The sequence below is a fragment of the Musca domestica genome, unplaced genomic scaffold (genome assembly GCF_030504385.1).
Source record: "Musca domestica strain aabys unplaced genomic scaffold, Musca_domestica.polishedcontigs.V.1.1 18, whole genome shotgun sequence".
In the NCBI taxonomy this organism is placed as follows: domain Eukaryota; kingdom Metazoa; phylum Arthropoda; class Insecta; order Diptera; family Muscidae; genus Musca; species Musca domestica.
The window spans coordinates 1,820,549-1,847,641 of NW_026712238.1; the positions used below are offsets into that span (position 1 = coordinate 1,820,549).

Sequence of the window (27,093 nt, forward strand, 5' to 3'; positions counted from 1 at the left end):
ATTTACGCGAGCTGTGTGACACCATTTTGTTAATGGCAAATGTGATGCAAGCCAAACTTTTGCTTTTTCACCACAAAAAAAAAAAAATGGATATCAACCCACGGTAGCGCTCATTCATTCACATCTACATTACCATTCGCAATATCTTTGGAGAAGTATGGCCTAATGACCACACCCGACCATAAATCACACCAAATTGTGACAATTTCCGGATGCATTGGTAGCTTTTGCTTCTGCCTGATCTTCTCTCCAAAATCAACAATTTTCTTATTTACGTACACATAGAATAATAGATGAGGTTCGACGCAATGAAAGAAGCACCCGAAGAACTTTCTGGAGAGCATGCATTTTGATAACGAAATTCAATGATTTGCAATCGTTGTTCGATTGTAAGACGATTCATGGTTAAATGATAGACCAAACTGAAGATGTTTGACAGTGAAGCAAAACACGCTTTTGCCAAAAAAAAAGTTAATAGCTATAAAATCAGCCTTTATATGCATTATGGGGTGGGTCTGCTATAAATACTTAGAGTTTTTTTCAAAATATGTCGGAGAGTATTCAATTAACCACTACAAGTCATTTTTAGTAGCTTTCATCTAAAGTTCATCAGGTCCCAAAAAGGCCTACCAACATTTACATTACAACCACAATAATTTCTTCTTTACGGAACCGTGTGAAAGAAACACTTCAAGTCGCCACTCTTGCCATTTGAGGTTTTGTAAACAAATCACGGCTGTCTGCATGAAATGCGTATTATCCCCCCGCCGACAACCACATTATATCGTTTAAAAGAAATTACATTTTTTTTTGCAGCAGCTACATTTTACTTATTGCCCTCAAAAAGAAATATTTTGCGGTTCTTTGCCTTCTTGTTTTCTTTTTTTTCGTTTTTTGTCTGTGCGAAGGAACATTAAAAATGGAGACTTCCACTGTTTTATTTGCCACAACACTTTGTGGTTAAAATGTTTACCAGCAGCAATTAAAATAACTGCAAGGGCATGACGACTATACCCGTAGATGGAGGATGATGATGGTTGGTGTGGCCAAGCATCGATATTTACATAGAAAAACATGTAGCCATAGTCGGCCAGACATTGCATTTCATCAATTTTTATTGGTGAAAGACTCATCGCCTTTGTTCGCCGACTGGAGTATTCATTTTTTGTAGGCAAATTATATTTATTTACTTTTCATACAATTTAAACATAAAAAGATGAATGTTGCTAAGGTGAATGAATGGCCTTCGTAAAAAATGGTCATTATCTGCAATATCCCTTTCATCTGCATATTGATCACAAACATAATTTTTATTGCCTTAGCCTTATGATTAATAAAAATAATAATTGTAATATTTTTGTTAAACTTAAATCTATACAGAATTTTCCCCAAACAAAATTAAAAATTTTCAGAAACAAAAACATACAAAACGTAGTTCAGATGCAAACATCAATATCAGCCCACACCTTCTGCAAACTTACTCCCCGCTTTATACCACCTGTTCAGTTTTTATACCCTCCACCATACATATGGAGGGTATATTAAGTTCGTCATTCCGTTTGTAACTCATCGAAATAATAATTCTAGACTCAACAAAGTGTATATATTCTAGATCGTCGTAAATTTCTAATACTATTAAGCCCTGTCCGTACGTCTGATGTAATCATGCTGAGTCAAAACGAATAAAGATAGGAAACTAAAATGTTGCACAGATCTGTCTTTTGTCTGCAGGCAGCTCAAGTATCAGTCCACGATATCGTATATCCCCCATATAACTGCACCGGTTATATTCGGTATTTTGATGATTTTAGCCACGTTTTTTAATAGAATTTTCTGAAATTCTACACAACGAGTTCCATGTGAGTGTTTTACCTCCTGAAAGAGAATTTTCTATATAGGTCCACGATATTGAATCGGTATCGGTATTTTTATGATTTTAGTCACATTTTTAAATGGAATAGTCTGAAAATCTACACAATTCTGAAAATCCACAACTTTACCCCCTGGAAGAGAGTTGTCTATATAGGTCTACGTTTTAGTATAGCACTGATATAACACTACTCCAGAGATATTCGGTATTTACAGGATTTTTCGCTACTTTATTCACTGGAATTGCGTCAAATATCGTATTTGAAGTTCGTAATGGGTACTGCAACCTATGGCGGAAAATTGTCTATATTAGCGACATTATTCCCCGGAATTTCGTATTCGAAATTCAGAATCGTTATTACAGCCTGTGACAAAAAATTAATTGTCCAGCAACACGTCTACCTATAGACTATATTTGAGGGGTCTTTTTCGACGGATTTTTTTTAATTTTCAAGTTCCTTTCGCCAAATCTCAAACACAGATTGTAACTCTATTCCTGCATCCAATACCAAATATAGTACCCAATATCAAATTTAGTACTTTTCGTACAAATATAGGATGCATTTCCATACCACAGCCAAATCTCACACAAATATATCAGCAGTAATCTAAATATAAAAGTTCAGAATTTTATCTCTATCCCTTCACCCAATACCAAATTTAGTACCATTTTGCACATTTCGTACAAATATAGTTCACATTTCCAAAACTACCTCCGTATATTAATTCCAAATACAAACAGAGATTTTAATAATACATTTCTAGCTCTATTTCTTCACCCTATACCAAATTTAGTACAATTGGTACTTTCCGTACAATTAAAGTACACATTTCCGAAAACACCTCCACAAGTCCAGATTACATATGAATCTGACTCTAAAATCGAATTGCACTTTTCAAGCACTATCTTTTTACTCACCAAATATGGTACTATTTAGATACCAAATTTAGTACCATTAAGTACGTATTTCCAAAACCACCTCCAAATCTCAATCTCAATAATGTCAAATTTAAGATTTGAAGCAGTATCTGTTTACACAATACCAAATTTAGTACCAATTAGTACTTTTCGCACGTTTACTGAACGCATTTCCAAAGCCAACTCTTAATCTTGACTCTACCCAAATTAGATAACCTGATTAATTATGTTTATTAAAAAAAAAAAATTGTTTTTTTTTTTTTTTTTTTTTTTTTTTTTCTTTCTTTTATTTATTTATTCGTCGACTTGCGATTAAGAGGATGGAACTAAGACTAACTTTTACATTTTTAATTTACTTATTCTACAGGTATTATTTGTTAATTAATTATTGCAGTGTTAGCATAAGTTTATTTTAAATGAAATTTGATTAACACACTTTTGTAAATAATTGTATACTCAGCTCCAGACAGTTTTAACTGGAAAAATAAAATAAAGTCAAACTAAAGAATGTCAAATTCACTTATGCTTACAGTGCAATAATTGTACACGTTTTATTGGCTAATTGTTTCCAAGAACTTATCAATTTTATCAGGGGTAGTATGATTATACGTAACTACTCCCCCCTTTAGACTAGAATTCTCCTGAATTCTTTTATTTAATTTTACAGTTATATATTTATGTTTTGTTATGATTATGAAAATTAAAATAATTATTACAATTACTATAGAAATATTACATACATATGTTATTTTAGTGTGGTATTTTAATTTTCCGATATTTCTTACATTGTATTGATGTTCTTTTTCAATTTGTTCGAACGATATCTTATGTTTAAAATTTTGAGTTTTGTTTGTATTTTCAATTATTTGTCTTTCTTTTGTAATTTCTGCAATATTTGAAAAATAATAATCTTTTATCCTAACTGAACAATTATTAAAATTAATTAAATAATTTCCATTTAACAAAATTTTTTCAAAGTTACAAGTTTGATTTACAGTCGTGTTTATTGCATTTTTAATTATAATTGTGTCTATATCTAACTGTATAATTTCAAAGTCTTTATTTTTTATCAATTGACAATTATTCTTTATTAAACAATGATGACTTAACTTTAAATCTTTTAAATGTTTATTCTCTTCAAATTTATAAGTTTTATTTTGAAATTCAAAAAATCTTTCCATATTAGATTCTATTTCATTATTTTCATTATCTGGTATTGGTACAATAAATCTTAATTTTACTGTTATAAATTGTTTAGGTATTTTTATTCCAAACACAAGATAAGAGTTGTTAAGAAATGTTGTTCCAAACTGAATATATTTAAGTTTGTTATAATCTATTTCATATTTTCTTATTTCTCTACTTGTTAAAATACTTGGGTGTACAATCCCGTATTTTGCAGAAATTACGTTGTCTTGCAAATGCTCTATCTTATTCTTAATTAATTGTATATTAGTCAATTGTTCTAAGTATAAACTTTTATTATTTTCTTCCTCTAAAAATTTGTTTATAGAGTTTAATTCTTGTTCTATTTTCTTTCTATCATTCTTAATTACCATCTTTAAATGACTTAAAGTTATATTGAAATAATCATTAATTACAATCTGTTGATTATTATTTTCCTTAATTTCATTAATATTAAGAAGATGTTCTTGTATGTTCCGTCTGTCTTCATCGTCCATCGTCCCAAATAACCATTTGGTCATACTTCCTATACCGTTAATTAGTCCACGTCTTTTTCTATTTTGTTTGGGTATCAACGTCATTAATTTATTTCTGGCATCTAATAGTTCTAACTCAAGTAATTCTTTGTTTTCGATTTTCATTAGAATAATGTTATCTGTTATGTCATCTAAAATTGTTTCAATTTCGTGAAGATTGATTATATGTAAAATTATGTCCGATTCATTAACAATTTTCTGATTTCCCATGCAAATGTCCATATATCCTCTTTGTTCTGTCAGAAATTTTGTAGTAATTATCCCTCTAGTCTGTGGTATCCATATTAGTATCATCAGTATTGTCCAAATCCGCAAATTTCAAAGGTCTTTTAATATTGCACGGATGTATTCGCTCCAGTTTTGTCTTTTTATATTTCGGTTGTTCCTTATGTCGGATGGCCTTATAATTTTTTATAAACCCTTCTTTTCTATTTTCCTTATAATCTTCTCTAGAGTTATTTATTTTATCTATTATTTTTCTTTTACTGTCCTCTAAATACTTTCTAACTTTATTTTCATCCATTTTTCCTTGTTGAACCTCTTTAGGAGTACATTTAATAGTTGAGTGATATCGTTCGTTGTAATTTCTAATTGATCTCTGAATTAATTGTTTCACCGGTATTTCCTTATTTGCTTTATACATTATCCTAAACTTTTCCGCAATTGTGTTGTGAAATCGTTCTATGTCGGCGTTTCCCGTGTGACTATTAGGTTTGGTCAGATGCAATTCTATATTTTCATTGTCTAAGAATTCCTTTAGTCTAGTGGCTTTAAATTCATTATCGGCTATTATTTTCCTTGGCTTCCCTACCTTTGTAAAATGATCATCTAATTGCTCCATTATTGTTAAATGATTTCTATCATTCAATGGATACGCTGCACCGAATTTAGAAAATTTATCAATTATTGTCAAAAAATGAAATCTTTTAATCACATATGTGTCAATATGTATTATTTCGTTTTTCGTCGACGGTGTTTCTGTGTATGAGAATTTCAATTTAATTGGATTTCTATCATATTTTATCTCCTGACAAACTTCACATTGATTTATAACTAATTGAATTAGTTCCATTAATCTTGGGTAATAAATTTTATTTTTTATTTGGTTATAGGTTTCCTGTATGCCCGAGTGCATACTTTCTTTTACATGATATAATGATATCTGTTTCACCGCCTCCACTTCTGTTTCTATATCTTGAGCCCTGATAGTGCATTTAATAAATTCCACTTGTTTCTCATTAGAGTACATTTCTATTAGTTTTTCCTGAACAGTATTATAGCTTCTCTCCGATACTTCCGAAAATATACCTATTTTTCCTTTGGTAATATACTTTCTAAATATTTCCCCCATTTCGTGAAAATCACTTTCCGCTATGAAAATTATCCTTTTATTATGTAAATGTTTTATTTCCTGAACTTTATCATTTGTAAGTATAATCTGTGTCCTGTACTTATTCACTATTTCTTCTTTTATAAAGAAATGATCTTGTAAATTTTCATCAGCTGAATGAATTGTAATCATTGATACATCATCATCATCCTCAATATTATTTATTATTCTCAATTCTGAATTATTCTCCGAATTTTGTACCTTATCTGAAATGGTATCATCTTCATTATCTTTCTCAATTCTACTTAGAAAATCTGCCACCTTGTTTTCCTTGCCTTTTATGTATTCTATATTAAAATCGTATTCTCCTAATTTCAAAAACCATCGCTGGTGCCTGGGTGACATGTCTTTCCCTCTATATTTTGTGTGTAAAAATCTGATGGGTTGGTGATCCGTAAGTATTTTAAATTTTCGACCATAGAGGTATGGTCTCAAATAATTAACGCTCCATAATATTGCTAGAAATTCTTTGTCCGTTGCCGAATAATTTCTTTCGTGATTGTTAAGCGTTCTTGATGCAAAACAAATTGGATGTCCCTCCTGTGACAGGACAGCACCGATTGCGTAATTCGACGCATCTGTAGTTAATGTAAATTGTCTTTCATAATTTGGGTATCTTAAAATTGGATGAGAGCTAATTAAAGATTTTAATTTTTCAAAAGCTTCTATGTATGTAGGGTCCCTTAAATTTATTTTTACACCTTTCTTTAAGTATTTTGTTATTGGCTGTGCGACTTTAGCATAATCTCTCACAAATTTTCTATAATATCCCGTTAATCCCAGGAAACTTTTGATTTGTTTTTCTGTTTTAGGTAAATCTAATTCTTGAATAACCTTAATTTTATTGGGGTTTGGTTTTAGTCCTTCCTTTGTCAGAATATGCCCCAAAAATTCTGTCTCTCTTTTCATGAAATTACATTTGTCGATTTGTATTTTTAAATTTGCCCGTTCCAATACCGTGAAAATGTCCGTTATGGCTTTAACGTGTTCCTTAAGAGAAGTACTAAAAATAAGTATATCGTCCAGATAAACTACACATGTTTTATTAATGAAATCTCTTAGTGTTTCATTCATTAATCGTTGGAATGTCGCTGGGGCATTTTTTAACCCAAACGGCATTCTTATGAATTCATATAATCCGTGAGGTGTCACAAAAGCTGTTTTCTCTCTGTCCTGTTCTCTTATTAGAATTTGATGGTATCCCTTAGCTAGATCCAAGGTAGTAAAATATTGTGCTCGTCCTAGTTTATCTAAAATTGAATCTATGTTCGGTAGTGGATATTTATCATCGATCGTCACTTCATTAAGCTTCCTATAATCTACCACTAATCTATATTTACGCTCTCCAGAATTATCTATTTTCTTGGGTACTACTATTAATGGGCTTGAATATCTTGAACAACTTTTCCTAATTATGCCCTGTTCCTCCATTTCCCTGATCTGTCGTCGTACTTCTTCTTCATGTTGTGGCGGATATCTGTATAATTTGGAATTTATCTGTTCATTTGTTGTCGTTCTTATTTCATGTTTTATTGTCATTGTACTTGTCAATTGGTCCCCTTCTTTAAAAAATATTTTGTCGAATCTTCTTAAAATTCTCGTAACTTCTAAATGCTCCTCTGCATTTAAATGATTCAACTGAATTCTGTCCAAGTCAACTTCCAGTTTTTCCAATGAACATATTTCCAAATCCTTATATGGATTAATTAAAAATTTTGTAATCTTGTTATTAAATGTTATGTGTCCGTCTATTAAATTTATCATCGTGTTAAAATGGTTTAGTAAATCAACTCCTATAATAAAATTGTACTTTCTTCCTTTTAACTCTTGCATTTTCCACTTAATTTTTGTATAATTTGGTAAGTTAAATTCCATAGGTGCGTCAGTTATAACTTCAAATTTAATTATGTCCTTCCTAGTTATGGTGCTAAATTCTATAGGTTGTTTTAGTAAAACTCGTTCAAAATCTTTTACCTTACTGTCAATCAGGCTTAAGTTTGCGCCTGTATCAATCAAAGCTTTATATTTCCTTTTATTAATCGTAATGGTTATGGTAGGTAAACAATCGGAGGTTGTTTCCGAAAAAAATTATTTTGTCTTTGGTCTTGTCCGTTATCCTGATGTAAATTTGGTTCAGAGTTTCCTACTACTCGATAATTATCTACTTCTATATTGTCTATTTCCATAGGTTCCTGCTGGTCTTGCCTAGGTTGATTCAAGCGATTTTGGCTGAAATTTGGCCTAGGGTTTCCTACCTGTTGCTGAAACCTTCTGAAATTTCCCGACATATTATTATAGTTACTTTGTTGGACTCTATACTGTCCTGAATGATTAAAATTTCCATTTTGATTCCTATTATTATAGTTATTATTATAACTGTTATTTTGTTGGACTCTATACTGTCCTGAATGATTAAAGTTTCTATTCCTATTATAGTTATCGTTATTATTATTATTATAGGTTTTATTATTATCATTATTATTTCGTTCTTGTCTAATATCCGACCTAAAATTATTTTGTCCTAACCAATTCCGTTGATTATATCCCTGGTTATTACTGTTAATCTGCGGATTAAAATTATTCCTATTTTGCGACCGATTTTGTCTAAATGTTACGTCGTCTTTAGTCCTAAACTTCCTATATTCTGGCCTAATGCATGTGTCTTCAAATCTCCTTCTTGTCAATATTTTTAATATATCATTAATGTTTCTTTCTTCGTAAATTTTGTCTAACAGTGTACCTTGTGTCATTTCCTTAACTGTATTTACTAAAAGACTGTCCACGTTTGATAAGTCAATATAGTGGTCATTTCGGTAATAAACTATTAACTCATCTGCCTTATATTTTAGATTCTGCAACTCTATTATTAATTCACTTACCGAATTTACTTTTAAGTTGGCTATCATCCTATATATATTGTGTGGTTCCACGTTCGGTCTATACCTTAGTTTTAAAGTCTCCTTGATTAGTTGCCAGTTGTCCGGTGTGGGTATGTTTATTATGACGTCTTTAGCTTGTCCCTGGATTATTTTATAGAATATTGTTCTTATGGCCTCCTTCTTAATATTTTCATCTTGTATAGTTGACAGCAAGTACTCAGTGCTACTAAAAAAGCTGTTCACCGTTACTTCTCCGGTGCCGGTGAAAATGGGTAGATGATTTATCGTTTTTAAAATGTTGTCTTTTGCATTATTTGATTGTGTATCATATAACACCGGGTTACGCTGTTGTTGTTGTAGTTCTTGTGTTTGCTGTTGCAATTCTAGATATGCTTGGCGTAACCGTTCCAATTGTTGATCCTTTCTGGCTAGTTCTTCTGCCACATTTACGGATGCGATGTGAGCTTGTTCCTCCATTCTTCTTCGTTTGTCGAAGACTTTTTGCCTTTGCGAATACACTTTTAAAAGAAAAAAAAAAGGATTGACTTCCTTTATCTAGTGGTGTCCACTTAACTTAAATGTTCACTGCACTATTGTTTATTTTAGTGGTGTTCAATTTTTTGAATTATTCACTGCACTATTGTTTATTTTAGTGGTGTTCAATTTTTTGAATTATTCACTGCACTATTGTTTATTTTAGTGGTGTTTAATTTTTTTTTTTTTTTTAATTATTCACTGCACTAATGTTTATTTTATAATCCTGGAGGGTCCCGTAGGATTCGCAGAATTTATTTAATTATTTATAATTTAGGTACGTTTCACTGGATCCTTTTTAATTCCTAAAGGATCCTACCGACTGCGCCAATTAGATAACCTGATTAATTATGTTTATTAAAAAAAAAAAATTGTTTTTTTTTTTTTTTTTTTTTTTTTTTTTTTCTTTCTTTTATTTATTTATTCGTCGACTTGCGATTAAGAGGATGGAACTAAGACTAACTTTTACATTTTTAATTTACTTATTCTACAGGTATTATTTGTTAATTAATTATTGCAGTGTTAGCATAAGTTTATTTTAAATGAAATTTGATTAACACACTTTTGTAAATAATTGTATACTCAGCTCCAGACAGTTTTAACTGGAAAAATAAAATAAAGTCAAACTAAAGAATGTCAAATTCACTTATGCTTACAGTGCAATAATTGTACACGTTTTATTGGCTAATTGTTTCCAAGAACTTATCAATTTTATCAGGGGTAGTATGATTATACGTAACTCCCATGGTACAATGAAGAGAAGGTAGGCCAACTTTGAAAAAATTGCAAGTATAGAGATCTACCTGTTTGGCTTGTAATGTCAGAATTAGTATCAAAACAATAAAAAATCAAACAACTTGTTGCATTTATTTTGAATAAATAATTGAAAAATGCGATATCTGAATGAAAGGTCAACACTTCTTTTCAAAATCATGTACTATATATTATTTCGCTACAAAAACTCTAGATTTTGTCGATGCATACGTTGAAATAAACATTTTGAAAACACCCGAATTTGAATATTTTCTGGACAATTTTTTTGTTATTGAAAAGAAAACACACACATAAACATATAAAGATGACATATTAAGCCAAGAAAATAAAAAAATTAAAATCATATGTTATCATAGCCCTACCTTGATATCATTGTACCATGACTCTACCAATTCTACTAAAACCAAATTTTACTAAAACCAATTAGTACAATTCTAGTCCAAATTTTCAAAAACCCAGCCTTATATTACCCCTTCCCACCAACATTGACACACATGCAAAACTTTCAAGACCCTAGCTTCAGCCGTTTCTCCTGGACGTTGATGAATTAGTCAGTCAGTCACTCATTTTTAACTGGTTTAGAAGATGAGCGTAAAATCCTAGTGGACTTAGCCACATATGTTCGCCCATCTTTTGAATTCACGATAAAACGTATAGCTTTGAAATTTTGCACAGGCATTGATATTGTTCCAAGGATGAATGAATGGTATTGAAAATAGGCCTACGTTTAGGTATAGCCTATATAGCGCCTCCTGATTATGGGTATTTTAGTGTAAGCTTCGCCCCAAATTTCCAACTAAATCAGGTATTTCAGGTTCACTGTGTATTGGTTAATCCTTCACGAAAAATATTCAATACCCGTATATGTCCCATTTAACTGAACACAAAATTTAGGATATTGTTTAAATTCGAATTGGGTGCACTTTAAAGAAATGAAGATGAAATATTATTTACAAAAAATAATTCATCTAAAACTCGTAATCATTAGAATTTCTATCACACCATCCCCTCATTGTTGTAATATGTAATTAACATTGAACACTCGCACAAAAAGGTAAAACATTGTCACTATTATGACGGTTTCTTCAATTCAAATTATCCGCCATTTCGGTCTTGATCACAGGCGGCTAATGCTGTCAATCTCCCTCAATATTCATAAATTTCAATCAGATATCCACAATAGTCGATTGTCAATCTTGTTGTGGCAGGTTTATAGTTTTCCCCGGGATCTTGTGTTTCTACCCCCTCGCTCCATTTATGTACTTTGAACTGTTTAATAATGCAACAAACATATTTCTGTCAAACGACATAGCAAAAAAAGCTGAATATAATGTTCTGTCTTTGTTCTGTTTTTGCTTTCAATTATCAATGAATTCAATCTTGAAAAAAAGCATTTATCACACTCTGAACATTGAAAGCATATCAACTACACAATAGCGCTGACATCCATGCGTTTTTGTCCGTTACATTTGCGATTGGAGTGGACTATCGCCAATGAATTTTAAATGCATTTGATTTTGTTTTCTGTTCTATTGCCTCTTAACAACATGTGTCAATCGATTATGGCCACAATTGAATTCAACAAAGTTATGGTGATTGTTGTTAATATGATTATTTTTTTTTTCATCAATATGTATATTTTCTATTCTTTTTTGAGAAATTGAAATGACCTTGGAAAATATGTTATGCGGGCATCGTTTTGAAGCTCTCTTGTGAATCAATCAATTTTATAGACAAATTGAATTCAAGATAAGTTAGTATCAGTATTTAGATTGTATAACCCATTACAAGGTAATGTAAACAAACTGCATTTTACATTACTAGTAGATTGAAAACAATTGGGCTTTCCTTAATAAATCTCAAAGCAATAGATCTTTTTTTCATTACAAAGTAATTAGTAAGGGTTGCATAGAAAGTTTGTGTCCCATTAGAAAAGGTTGTGAGTTGGAGACTCAGCGACAGCAAATGAAGGAAAAAGCAAGTAAAAAAGTATCAGTCCGTTTTGTCTTGTTTCGCAAGTTATGACATATATAAGTATTGGGAATTGTGACCCTTTGTGATTGAGGTACCAGAAGGGTTTGGCAGATATCTATCGTTTTCACAACAGATTTTGTCTTAGCAAAAATGTTTGGATGTGTGAAACAGAGGGCTGCAACGAGTATGCAAAAATTTAAGCATACTCGGTTTCTTACATGATTTTTGTTGATGCAGTCGTTTAGTTTGATCTGAATGAAATGACCGTTTTCGCTTTTGATCGAATCGAACGCTCAGTTTGAATCACTTCACTCACAATCAAACATGAGCGTTCGAGACGGTTTGATGTGTTCAGCAACATGAGTTGATCGAACACATGAATGTAAATGAGCAATCACAACCGTGATTGCCTTCTTTGAATCGAGTTCAGCGTCATTGTTTATTCAACCATTTAATCAAGTTGGGACAGTTTATTTTGACTTTTTTATTATTTGAAATGGAAGAATATTGTGATAGTGCGACCGAAATTATTGCAAGTAGAAACTACACAGGTGAAGGTAAATCTTGACCAATATTGTAAAATAAAAAAATATTTAAACATTTGTAGTTTTCTAAATACCAATGGTGTGTTTCTTTATTAAAAAATTTAATTTTGTTTTTTTTTTTTAAATAAGGTACTGAAGTCTAGCATACCAAAAACACAAATAAAATGAAAAATTGTATGCTTATTAAATATAATTTGTACCAATTTCTTTAATGGGGACATCTTTTAGTTATGAAATCCTTAGTAAAATTACAATCATGATTTCGCTCAAATTCGAACATTTGTGTTTTAATCAAATCAAATCACTCACTTAACTAGGATAAATAAAACCGATCAGACTCATCATAGATGATCGACCAGTTATGAACAATTCAACATAAGTTCGTAAACAAATAACTCACATGAGCTGTTTGAATGCGATCATAAAAATTCGATCAATACATGTTTGATCACAACTTTTTCGTTTGGCTTGAGTAACTCGAATGAACATGTTGCATCTGACCGACTGATTGAGTTTGATTGTATTTCCACTGTGTGTGATCAAGCCTACTCAATCATACTCATTGCAGCCCTCTGGTGTGAAATTTGGAGAGATGGATAATTATTTCGGGTTTTTTAAAATTTTGAACCCTTTGTGGGGTGGTACCAGAAGGACTGCGCCGATATATCCCATTTCCACAGCAAAACTTGTGTAAGTAAAGATAATGTGTGTAAAACTTGAGGAGATCCGGATGCTTATTTCAGCTTTTTTGATCGTTTTGGTTATTCAAATTTTGACCCTTTGTGGGAGAAGTACCAAAAGAAATGCTCCGACCTCTACCATCTTTATAGCAGTTTTTGTTTTGATGGAAGTATTGAGATGTACCAAGTCTGAATAGAATCGTATGTTAATTTCACGTTTTATGAGTTTCATGGATACCCACAATTTTGACCCTCTGTGGAGGAGGTACTAGAAGGAGTGGATCGATACATTTCATCTTCACACCAGACCTTGGGATAATAGAAAAACTGGGATGTGTGAAATATGAAGAGAATTGGATGCTTATTTCGGATTTTATAATCGTGTTGGTTATTCACAACTTTGAACATTGGTGGGAGAGGAACCAGAAGGAATGGTCCAATCACAACCATCTTTATAACAGATTTTGTGGCGATAAAAATATTGAGATGAGCCAAGTCTGAATGAAGTACTAAGTTAATTTCGCGTTTAATGAGCATCATGGATACACAACATTTTGATCGTTTGTGGGGGAGGTACCAGAAGGAGTGGACCGATACATTCCATCTGTACACCAGACCTTGGGTTAACAAAAATATTGTGATGTGTGAATTAAGACAATCGGAAGCTTACATCACATTTTATAAGAGTTATAATTTTTCAAATTTTTGAACCTTTGTGAGGTACTTGATGGAGTGGACCGATATTGACCATTTTCGCACCTGACTTAGCACTGATGCAAATATTAGAATTTGCAAAATATATTAATATATGGGGAGGTACCAGAAGGAGTGAACCGGTTTGCCCATCTCCGAACAAAAATATGACGATATACCAAGTTTGGATCAAATAGGATACTCCCTTCGTGAGTTATCGTGCGCACCAGCCAGACAGACAGATAGACGGATCGACTCCAAATGTCCAGAAATGGACCTAGGGTCTAAAACCGTTATCTCGAAGAGGCACGTTTTGGCTGTATCAAATGTTATATACCCTCTCTAGCCATATGGCTGAGGGTATAATCAATCAATTATTTATTTTCATCACATGAAGGTCTATTTAATACCACCAATAGACCGTCATGCTCATCCACTGTTACGAATATTAATTTTTGTCTAACGACTTGTATACGCATCTGTCATCGGCATCTTTACGCAAAATCTACGCTTTTGTGGAGGAGGTACCAGATCAAATTCAAGATTATTTAAGCTTTAAGTTTCTCAAAAAAAAAAAAAAAAAAAAAAAAAAAAAAACAAGTAAAGATGTAGGCTTGAAAAATCCGCTCTATAATGTTTTTTTTTTTGCCTCTTTTACTTGTTGCTGACACAATTTCAATATTTATAAATACTATATTTGAACATTTGGTAATAATCCTATACAAATATGCCACTATCTACACCAAAAGTAATATGCAATTCAACGTTATATCAGTTGAAAGATAAATGGCACTTTCATTTCATTTTACCCCAGCACTATCGCTAGTGGTTCCATATTGCCCAAGTATGAGACCGCACCAGCATAATAAATATTGGTAAACGCTTTCGCCCCTCAATATTGTCGTTCACCGTTAATAGTGCATTATTTACAATCCTTTGTTCCACTTTTTATGGTAGTTTTGTTGTCAGTGATGGTTTCCATTAATGTCTCCTTTCCTCTCTCTCTCTTCACCTTCTCACGTTGTCTTTTTAAGTATTTCACCAAAATGTCGTGAATTGTTGATAATGAAGCTGTTGAAAAGCTGTTGCGTCTGCTGTTGCTGCCGTCTGGTTTTGTTGTGATGGTGGTGGTGGTTCCACTTTTTTGCATTTGACTCTTCTCCTTTTTTCCAATCAATTGATTTTAATACGGGCGAATGACTGAATATACTCCAAATAATAAAAAAAAATAAAAAACTGCAAATCCAATTATAAACAATCTTATTGTATTTATGTGTGTAATTTTATACATCCAATGTTTATGGGGAGTGTGTGTGTGTGTTTTGAATGCACATTGCAAAAAAATAATATAAAATGCACTGGGGCAACACTATCTCTGTTGGGGATCCATGTCATTTTGCGATTAAATGCACGCTGAACAATGTCTTATTGGCGTGGCTATTTATTTTCTTGCCAAACATAATAATCACCCGACACTATCGTACAGATTAAGTGCAGGCTTTGTGAATGAGATAAAACGATTTGTTCGAATTATATTTGTAAAGAACGTGAAATGAATTTTTCATTAAAAACGTGCGACTGCAAACTATAGTCGCCGCATTTTATGTGGAAACGTTTCGAATTTCTATAAGGAGTTTTTCGTTGTTAGTTCTGAATGCTATGATTTTTTTAACGAAACATTTTTGGCTGGCTCACTATCTCAAATGTAAAATACACTTGTAAAATATTATTAAAATTCTTAAATTACCAAAAAGTAGGGTAGTTCCGATAATGAGTTCAATACAAAAACCATGCAATGGTTGCAATTTATATAGAATCTGCACGAGATCGTGAACCTATATATGCAATTTTTATCGAGAGGAACTGGTACCTAATGTGAACTCCAAATTTTAATAATTCTATCGTCAAATGTGGCCTCAGTCATCCAAGTTCCGAAAATAGATTGGCATGGGCATATGTATGGGGTCTTGGGAACGGGGAACTTTTTTCGGATAGAGGTGTTGGTATCAAATGCAAAAACAAACTATTTATTTGTAAATTGCATCTGAAATATTAAAAATGCCTCAAATCGGCAAGTATTTTCGTGATTGGTTTAAATGATTGAAAATATATATTTATGGGGTCTAAAAAGATCATTTGAAGGGGTTACGAAATTCCTTAAAAAAATTTCGTAACGTGTAGACAAATGTAAATTTAACCTAAGTCACAATCCAAGCGAATTTTTCTCGAGTTCAGAAAGCGTGATAGAGTGAAAGAAAGGGAATGAAAGTGAGAGAAGAGAGAGTAAAAAGTAAAAAAGAAGGTAGAAAAATATAGGGCATTTTAAACCAAGTTTAAAGGTATCAGACGGTTTGAGAACAGGTTGGATATACCCATCCCATATTGACCCTTTGTGGAGAAGGCACAAAAAGTATTGCAAGAAAAGTTCCATATTCACACTAGATATTATGTTACAGGATGTAAAGCATTTAAAAGAAGTATTGGTGAATTATTTAGCGTTATTTTTACCGTTTGTGGGGAGGTATAAAATATATATTTTTGCAGAAAATTGGTGACATGATGCGTATGTTGTAAGAGTTATAATTATTAAATATGATCCAGATCCAGAATTGTTAAAAATATTGTGAGGTGACAAGTTTGGAAAGAATCGGATGCTCATTTCGCATTTTATGAGGGGTCTGTACTATCAAATCTCTCGGTTAAACTGCTTAAGAAATGCCAACTAGTTTTTAATAGCGCTTGAGGGTAATAACAGATGCTACTTCATTGAAAAATTCTTCCACCTACGAGTATATGTTTGAGAAGAACAGAAAGTCTAGTGCTGAGAATAGTTCTCAAATTACTGTCATTTTTATCCTCTAATCCTGCCCAACACAAAAATACTGCTACCTCCTTCCCTTGTATCCCCATTTTCGTTCTTGTAATATAGTGTAATTATCATAGCAACAAATAAAAATGAAACCTTTTTTGCCTTCTTCTCCTGTTTTTTTTCTTTGCTTATCTTTCAAATATTGACAAATGTAATCTCTTTGTCTTTCTGTGTCATTATATTTCAGGAAATTCAATATATATGTATATAGTCAACAACACACAACAACAACAACGGTGATAGAGCGAACGAACGAACCAACGACTGTGAAGTGTTTCAGTTCATTGTTTGGTTTTCACCGTATTTGTCTATAAAAGAAGGAAGAGGAGCAGCCAAGGCAAAATAGATTGCACATCAGCGTATTTTCGCAAAGAAATAATAACAAGAAAGAAACAAAAACTACAACAGAACTGCAACGCCACCGCAATTGGTGGGGACCCAAACAAATGACGAGAAGGTAAGAAAATACGTATATAGGTAGGTTAGGTATAAACGAAATTATAATCGGTTTTTGCATTTGCAAAATAGAAAAAAATAATAAAAAAAAAACAAAAGGCGAAATTCTCATTATCGTATCACGGTGTAATGGTCACACATTGTGTGCGGAAAATATGTGAATTTTAATAGACATATAAATAATAGTGAAGGGATTATAAATATAATATTCGTACAGATAGTTAGATGGATTCGAAACATTTCAGTAGATCACCTATTTTCAAACTTGAAATAAGGGTTTCTTTAGGATTCTACACTTGAAGTATTTGATAGACCTGAGAGTAAAAATCCATGGGATCCAAACGGTATTAGACACAAATAGATGGCCCAATTTGGCAGAAGCCTCTCTATGTACCAATATGCATATTAAAACATACAAATATAGGACACATTTCCAAACCACCCCCATATCTCAAATATGGATACCATCAGTAATCTAAATATCAAATTTCGGAATTTTATATCTATCAGTTTACACAATATTCATTCAGTACTTTTCGTACAATTATGGTACACATTTCCGAAACCACCTGCATATACCCAGGCTACACATGAATTTCGACCCTTATGCCAATTTTCAAGCACTATTTGTTGGCCAAACACCAATTGTACCAAATATAGGACGCATTTCCAAACCACCTCCAAACACAGATTTCATCAGAATTCTAAATATCAAATTTCAAATTTTTTCTCTATCCCTTCACCCAATAGTAAAAATATAGTACCGTGCAAATTGGTACTACACTTATATATACATTTCCGAAACCACCTCCATGGTGAGATAGAAAACTGCAACAAAGTCAAACGGCATTTTTTTACATCTTTTTTTTAATTTTATTGAATAAAAGCAAAAAATGTCGAAAATAGCATCAAATTTTAGAATAAGTATAGATTTGTTCGAATTGGTCACCTTTGGCACGAATTATGGGCTTCAAACGGCCAATGACACCGTCACACGCTGCCCGAATTTTGTCTGCGGTATTTTGGTGCATTCCCGGCGAAGTGCTTGCTTGAGGTGATCGACACTTCGGTATTTTTTAGTGGCAACCTTGCTTTTCAAAATACTCCAGACGCAATAGTCCAACGGATTGGTATCCGGAGATTTTGGTGGCCAATGTGCACTGGAAATGAAGCGAGGAACCTTATTTTGTAATCATTCTTGGTGTTGAGTGCGGCCATAATGTTTGCGTGCCCAAGGCTTTAATACACCCTCCAGAATATTTTCCCGATAACTTTCGGCATTTATTCTGATGCCACGGTCTATTAATACGAGCGGAGACCGACCATCGGCTGTTATGGCGGCCCACACCCTCACCATGGCCGGCGCTTGAGTTCTGGTGGCCAACCGAAAGTGCACATTTTTAGCTGACCTCTTTGACAAGTAAACACGATCATTTTGTTTGTTTACAAACTGCAAGACAACGAATGTTTTCTCATCGGAGAAAAACCAAATTCGGCAGTTCTTTCGGCCAAGCGAAGCAACTCTTTAGCTCTTTTGAGTCTATTTTCTTTCTGTTGCGGTGTAAGTTCTTGCACTTTTTGGAATTTCAATGGCCTTACCCCGAGCTCATTTTTCAATATTTGCCTAATGGAATATTGCGATATGTTCGGCTCACAAGCCATTTTTCGGCCACTGCTGCGCGGGTTTCGATCAAGTCGCTTCTTTACTTTTTGAACCATTTCAGCTGATGTTTCTGTTTTCTTCCGTCCACTTCCTTGACGTCGGGCTACTCTACCTGCATCACGATAACGAGTTATGGTACGAGACACAAAAGATTTATTCACATTTAAATGCTGGAGTGCTCTAACGATAGCCACTTGTGGTTTTCCAGCTAAATACAAAGAAATCACACTATCACGCTTGAATTCCATCACGAATAACTTCTCACTAAAATGCTTTTGTACGATTGTAAACATTATAATGAGCTGTCACTGGAACAATTTTAACAGCTGTCGGACGATTGGCTTAGAAATGACAGCAGCCTGAAGTTGATTGCAGGTTTTTCATCTCAGCTAAAAGCGCTAACTACAGTAGAACTCCAATTATCCGAATCACAAAAAATTGTCCAAAAAAAGTCTAAGTGCGCTATATTCTTCCCCCCGCCAAGGCAGTGTTTGCGCGTCAAGTCTTGACTTCGCGGGGGGAAGTCAGTGTAGGCACAACGGCAAGTTAAGACAACTTCCAGCGCATTGCAATCACGGCGCACCTGTCATTGTTTGTTTTTATTAGCCAGTATATATTTGAAACATGTGAAAATTTCATGTTTCTTTCATTTAATTCAATAAAAATATCAAAACGTAGCTTTTATTCTCTCCAATGCCAATTTTTAAAAAAAAAAAAATCCGATTATCCGAATATTTGATTATCCGAATGGGTTTCGGTCCCCATTAATTCGGATAATTGGAGTTCTACTGTACTCATTCGAATTAGTAGCTATTTTTCAAGACTCCTACCATTTTCTGATGATTTTAGAATAAAGTTACATTGGCAGCAGCTGATATCTTCTTTTTACAGTTGGGAATGTAGGTCCTCGCCTAAATAAAAACATTTTGAGATCAAAGTGGGCTCATAAATCGTATTATTTCAAAATGCAGACAATTATTTTGGAATCAAAATTTATTATATAACATTGTCCATCTTTTTTATTTATTTAAATTATATAGCTTTTAAAATTTAACAAAATCGTTATTGTTTCCCTTTCAGATTCTAATGAGTTCTCTTCATTTGTGGAAATAAACTGGACCTTTGACAGACATCAAATGCAGACGCTTGGATAGCCTGTCAAATAAGAACGTTGTAGTTGGTTGGTACTGAAATAAAGGATAATTAAACCAAACTATAATTAAGACTTGTCCAAATCCAATTATCGTCGGCGAATGCACTCCAACTATCCACGCCGGAGAGTAGCGCGCTAAATTGTAAACAAGTTCCAAGTGGACACAAAGAACTTCAATGAATTTTAGTAGTTTGAAAACAAAGAGGATACGTGATTACATGTTTCCCATGTCTCGTTGTATTTATTGAAAGCTGAAGGATATCAACCGGAAAGTGTTTATCAACAACAACAACAAGAACCTCTACAGGAAAATTGCTTCCTTTGTTTGGTCATTTTGAAAAAACCAAACAAAAACCTCAAATACAGTTCGCTGTGGCTTTTTTTTCGGTTTTGCTCTGGAGAGCAGCAGATAACAAACAAAAAGCAAATAGCGACAGTCTGTCTGGCTGGCTGGACAGCGTCTAGTTGCATCAATCTAAACTAAAGTGATATTCAACAACGTCAACACAAAGTGACATCGATTAAAGGTGTAGTGAGAGTGAGTGTGGGAGAGTGGAAATTGCAGAGTGTGGCTGTGTTTGACACAAAAACGCATACAACAAAAAGAGGTAACTAGCAAGTGGGTGCAGCTATTTTTTTTTTTTTAATAATTGTTATCTAGGGAGTGGAATAGAAAAAAAAAACAGAGTGAAACACAGGACGCGAAACAAAAGTCACTTTGATTGCCGCGAGCAATGATTAACAAATTGTGAAGGTATTTGCCGTTGGAGAGTAGCGATATCAGGCAACGATAAAAGGGGGAAGGTACTAGTAAGCAACCTCAACATCTGTTAAAATAGTGAGTAATACGGTTGGACATGGTTATTTCAATTAACTGGGGTATTAAATACCATATGGGAGGATGTTTTTTTCTTGGATGTTTTTTCTGCGGAGGGTCTCATTAAAAATAAATAATGTAAACGTGAGGCTCTGATTTCTTTACGAGCTTCAACTTTTTTGCTGGTAGGAGTAGATCATTGGACTTAGAGTACTCAGATTCTGAGGCTCTGAGCTTAAACGCTTTTTCTGTGAAAATGGGTTAGGAAAGTTGGATAGGTTTCTTTTTATGGTAAAAATGTTTAGATTTTGAAAACATAATTTGTTCATCATTACAAGTATTCAAAGTTTGTAATTTTTTTTTTTTGGATAGAAAAAAAAACTATTCAGACTCTGATTTTTTAATAGAATTAAGTGGTCTGATCGTGATACTCTATTATTTATCAAAAATTTTAGAGCCTATTAACATTATTAATTTTTTCTATCGAAAAAATCCTACAATCAGAATTCGATATTTTTTTTAGAAAAAATCAAACGCCATAATTTTTATTTTTTGTAAATTTATTGAATGAGAGCAAAAATTTCGGAAATGCCATCAAATTTTAGAATTAATTTAGATTAGTTCGAATTTGTCACCTTTAGCACGACTTATGGCCTTCATCCGGCCAATGAAAACGTCACACGATGCCCGAATGTTGCTCTGCGGTATTTTGGCCCACTCTCGGCGAATCGCTTGCTTGAGGTGATCGACACTTTGGTTTCTTTTAGTGCCAACCTTGCTTTCTGAAATACTCCAGACACAATAGTCCAACGGATTGGTATCCGGTGATTTTAGTAGCCATTGTGCAGTGGAAATGAAACGAGGAACCTAATTTTGTAACCATTTTTGGGTAGCGCGTGCTTTCGCGATAATATTCGGCATTTATTCTGATGCAACGGTCGATCATCACGAGCGCAGAGCAACCATCGGCTGTTATGGCGGCCCACACCATCACCATGGCCGGCGCTTGAGTTCTGGTGGCCAACCGAAGGTGCACATTTTCAGCTGACCTCTTTGGCAAGTAAACGCGATCATTTTGTTTGTTTACAAACTGCTGGACAAGGAATGTGTTCTCATCGGAGAAAACCAAATTCGTCAGTGTACCACTTTCGGCCAAGCGAAGAAACTCTTCAGCTCTTTTAAGTCTATTTTCTTTCTGTTGTGGTGTGTTCTTGCACATTTTGGAAGTTCAATGACTTTACCCCGAGCTCATTTTTCAATATTTGCCGAATGGAATATTGCGATATGTTCAGCTCACGAGCCATTTTTCGGCCGCTGCGACGCGGGTTTCGGTCAAGTTGCTTCTTTACTTTTCGAACCATTTCTGCTGATGTTGCTTCCGTCCACTTCTATGACGTCGTGCTACGCTACCAGTATCACTGTAACGACCGATGGTACGAGACACAAAAGATTTATTCACATTTAAATGCTGGAGTGCTCCAACGATAACCACGATAAACTTTTCTCACTTTTTTCTGGAAAATTCTCACCAAAATGCTTTTGTATGCTTGTAAACAATGTAATGAGCTGTTACTGGAATAATTTTAACAGCTGTCGGACGAGTGGCTTAGAAATGACAGCAGTCTGAAGTTGGTTGCAGTTTTTTCATCTCACCCTGTGTGTATGTTTTTATGTTAAGAATTGTTAAGATTTTGAACGCATATTTTTCCATCATCGAATGTAGCCGTTATATAAGAGACTATACGACGGCGTGGACATGCAAAGGCAACTTTTGTCATAAGCGATTAAAATATTCAAATGCGAAACTTGGAAATAAAATGTGTAAAAACATTGGTTTACATAGCTGGTGTTGGAAAATCCCAAGCCCAAAACTCGATTGAAAAGAATCAAATTAAAAAAAAAACGTTTGTTCGTGAAGCCCGTGGGGACATCTTAGAAGGGGAAATTCATAGATAAAAGCAAAAGGTACCAAATCTAGAAACTTTGGCTCCCGAAATTAATTGTTAAACTAAAATCTCCTGACCTGAGAAAAATAATCTATAATTTAGTATATATTTATATGGATGTCCATAACTTCCCTTTTTTGAGGTTTTTATAAAAAATGCGATTCCAAAAAATCGATAATTTAGGTAAACCTCCCGAACCGTTTTAAACAACCTCATCGTATCCACCAGTTGGATGGGTAGATCCATTAGCTTTCAAATATTATTTGTTTATCTCTGTTTTTACATACGGATCTAACCTGAATTTTCGGTGGACTCGGATTTTCGGGTCAAATACCCGAGTGTCTGGGACCGTTCCCAATAGACATTACTTTTGAAGAAACAGGGTATTAATACCTATCTCTGGAAAAAAGTGTAAAAAATCCGATATTTTAGAGTTATTCCTCCAAAGGCTCTATTATTTAGATCTGGGTCTAACTCGGTTCTTCGACACGGGTTTTCGGGTCAAATATCCGGGTTTCCGGGACCTTACCTCAAGAAAAATTTATTTTCAGGAAACAGGGTATAAATACCTATCTCTGGAAAAAAGTTTAAAAAATCCGAGAGTTTTTACTAGCCTAGAGTTATTCCTCCAAAGGTTCTCTTTCTGATCTAAGTCGGTATATATTTCATAGAAATCATAATTACAGAAGAAGGAGCAAACCTATCTTCTAAATACAATTTTTTTTCTTTTGGTGCCCCTGTTCTGTCAAACTATATACAGAGGTCTTATAGATCCGGGTCTAATCTGGTTCATGGACCTGGGATTTCGGGAAAAATGTTCCTGGTATCCGGCACCGTTCCCCATAAAAAATGACTTTCCCGGAATCAGGGAAATAAATTTAAGAAAAAAAATCCGGCAGTTTTTACTGGACTACAATTGGTTCTCCTTCAGATCTAAGGATGTATGGTTACCTTTCATAGAAATAATTTTAAGATTTCATTTTTATTTTGAATCCTATTCTTTGGAAATAACCTCTACGTGCCTTAACCATGTTCGACTGTAAAAAATTAGTAATCAAAATAAACAAAGATAGACTAGCACAATTACACTATGTGTGTGTGCGTGCATGTGTTACCAGATCAAAGTATAAAGAAAACCAAATTACAAAAAACCAGAAAAAAATCAGCAACAATTTAAACGTAATAAAATATAATTAAAAAACACATACACAAGACCATTGAAAAAAAAAGAACGTGCTAAACAAAAAACAGCTGTTGACGACGACAAGGAAGAGAAGAACATTAACGACATTTGTTCGCTCGCTCGCTTGCTGGCCTGCTTGTATTCATTCTAATGACTGGTTTTGTTATTCTGGAGTATCTAACCTTACGAACGACCATCAACCTCACCAAGACCGCTGATACCGCGACAGCAGCCCCACCGCTCTCTTCCTGTCGAATCCTTGGTCTTTGTTAAAAAACGCTGGATGGCTGTTTGGTTGGTTGGCGAGGTGTTGTTGTTGTTTATACATACCCCCAATGCCTGTTTGTTGACTCCAACAGCAGCAGCAGCAGCAGCTGTTGTTGTCGTGATCCCCTTTTCTTTTGCAATTGCATTCACCAACCAGCCAAGCGTTGTGCATTTTCCCCCTTCCAACCGAAAGAAAAAAAATATAATCTCAAAGAAAACAGCTTGAACACAAACAGTCATTGCCGCTGCTGCCGCCGCCGCGGGTTTGCATGGCTCTTTATTTGTTTGTTTGTGTGGTGGGAACAACAGAGCGCGCAAGAGAGAGCCATGCAGCCAGTCAGTTATTCATACGGTCACACAATGCTCAGGCAATTTACAAAACAGCTACGACGATTCAGTCCAATACTGCCATCATAGTCGTCATACTGCCACTGCTGCAAATGCATGCGTTTCAGTTCTGTTTCTTCGGTTTCCAACGTATACGAGGTTGACTTCTTTTTTTTTCGAAAAGTCACAGCTTGTTTTTCCGGCAAAGTGAATGTTGTGAACGAATACGAAAATTCGATTTTGCTGCGAATTCTGGTTGATATCTACTCCCAATACGTCGCGCTCCATTCCGCGCACAAATTGTTGTTGTTGTCTATCCATTTTACGGTCTCTCTGTCTGTCCGCCTTGTCTGCTGGTGGATATCTTTTCTTTGTGTCTGTCGGTCGTTCGGTCGTGGTGCAGTCAGCCAAACAAACAGCTAGCGAGCCAGCCATCCGTGTGGTGTATGCAACAACATTTCATTCTCGTGTGACTCTTTGGAACGTTTAGTTGTGGTTTCTCCAGAGTGGTAGAAGAGCTGATAGCCCACCAGCTGTCTGCCTAACTTAATAAAAAAATCAAAAAAAGAAGAAAAAAAAAACAAGCAAATGAACTGAGTGACTGACTGATTGGTTTTTGCTCTAATTATTTTTGCGCGGAAGACTGTTTTTGCTGTGAATTGAAATAATAATAAAAACAACAAAAAAATATTTGAAAAATCGCAACAAATCGTAGTCGACGAAGAAACCAAAAACTCGACTATTTTTTAAAGAAATAAATCCAACCACAATTTGTGGCAAAAAATAAAACAACAACAACTAAAGTAGTTCAAAACGATCTGCAACTTTATCGCGTGTGTTGTGTTTTCTAAACAAATAAATTGTTGCTAGATTTTTTTTGTGAATTTACATTCAAAAAAAAAAAAAATTCGAACTTTGAAGTAAGTGCTGTTGTCTTCAATATTATTTTTTATTTTTAATTTCATTCAAATGTCATGATTTTTGTGTTAATTTGAATTTTTTTCCTTAAATTAAATGTGCCTTTTTTCTCTCTCTCGTTATTTTTAGATTGAAACGAAATTTTTAAACGGTCATCTTGTGTAAACAAATCTGTCGAAAATTGTATACAATCAATACGACGACACACAGAAGAGCAAAACAAAAATTTAAAACCGCCAACAAAGAAAGAGGAAGCATTTTGCCCCCAAAAAGATTCAACAACAAAAAATCAAACAAAGAGTAAGTAAATGCCGCTGCTGATGCTATTGTTGTGGTGGTCTGGTAATGCTATTGCAACAAGTAACATAAGTGAACAAAAAAACGCTACAAATTTGAATATCGGATTTGGAGGGGGATTTTCCCAAATTAAATGAATAGATGCAAATTCAATAAGATATTGATTGCAGATTTAAATATTTTCCTGATATTGATATTTGCATTTCAAATTTCAAGTCGAGGAACAATTGACAATCTAGGAACGATACACCTCTGGGTTTCCAAAGGGAGATCAAATTCTATTGAATGATTCGAACTCGGTTTTAATCTACATATATCTTCATTCGGACCTATTATTAAGTCGATAATACTATTAATCGTGAAGATTTTGAAGCCTCTGCTCAGTATGATTTTTATACATTCAACCATAAGATGACATTACGTTTGCAACACCTCGAAATATTCCTCGGAGACACCATAAAACGCGTATATTCGTAAACAGCATAAAATTCTATGTCGTTTTAATGAAGTCCGTCCGTCCGTTTGCCTGTGGAAATCAGTACAAATAAATTATGTTAGGCAAAAATGTTTGCATTACATTGATCTACAGCCTAATATTTATGTACATCCTGATTTGCGGTATTTGGAAATTATACCAATTTCAAACCAATTTCCAATCATATCAGGTGTAATTTTCATACCCTCCAGCACATATATAGTATGGAGGGTATATTATCGAAATCGAAATACAAATTTTAGACATAAAAATATATATATTCTTGATCAGCGTAATATTCTTAGACGTCCGTCCGTCCTTCTATCTGTTGTAATCACTCTAGAGTCAAAACAAATAAAGATAGGAAGCTAAATTTTTGCACAGATCAGTTTCGGTCCAAGATATCGTATAGCCCCCATATAACTGTACCCCTCGATATTAGGTATTTTGACGATTGTAGCCTAATATGACATAAAATTGCGTAGGTAGGCCCACGTCTTCGTATAGCCTCCATATAACAATACCTCCCAATATTCGATATTTTCATGATTTTAGGGACATTCTTGACCGGAGTTGTTGCAAGTTTCGTATTTAGAATTCGTAATGGGTACTACAGCCTATGACATAAAATTGCGTATGCAGGTCCATGTATACGTATAGCCCCCCATATAACGGTACCTTCCGATAGTCGGCATTTTAATGATTTCAGCCACATTATACACCGGAATCGTTTCAAATTTCGTA

The 27,093-nt window shown here is 33.9% G+C and overlaps 1 long non-coding RNA gene across 6 annotated transcripts in view; it reads left to right on the plus strand.

Moving 5' to 3' along the window:
- Nucleotides 1-27,093, plus strand: part of LOC105262025 (protein yippee-like) — a 76,556-nt gene that overhangs the window by 43,733 nt on the left and 5,730 nt on the right. For 5 of the 6 annotated variants that reach the window (XR_009341932.1, XR_009341933.1, XR_009341934.1 and 2 more), the window contains 3 exons: nucleotides 17,035-17,304; nucleotides 20,047-20,727; nucleotides 25,707-25,877. This is a non-coding gene — a long non-coding RNA (protein yippee-like). Of the gene's footprint in view, nucleotides 1-17,034; nucleotides 17,305-20,046; nucleotides 20,728-24,644; nucleotides 25,580-25,706; nucleotides 25,878-27,093 lie in introns of those variants that run through there. The other variant, XR_009341936.1, reaches the window with a different exon arrangement.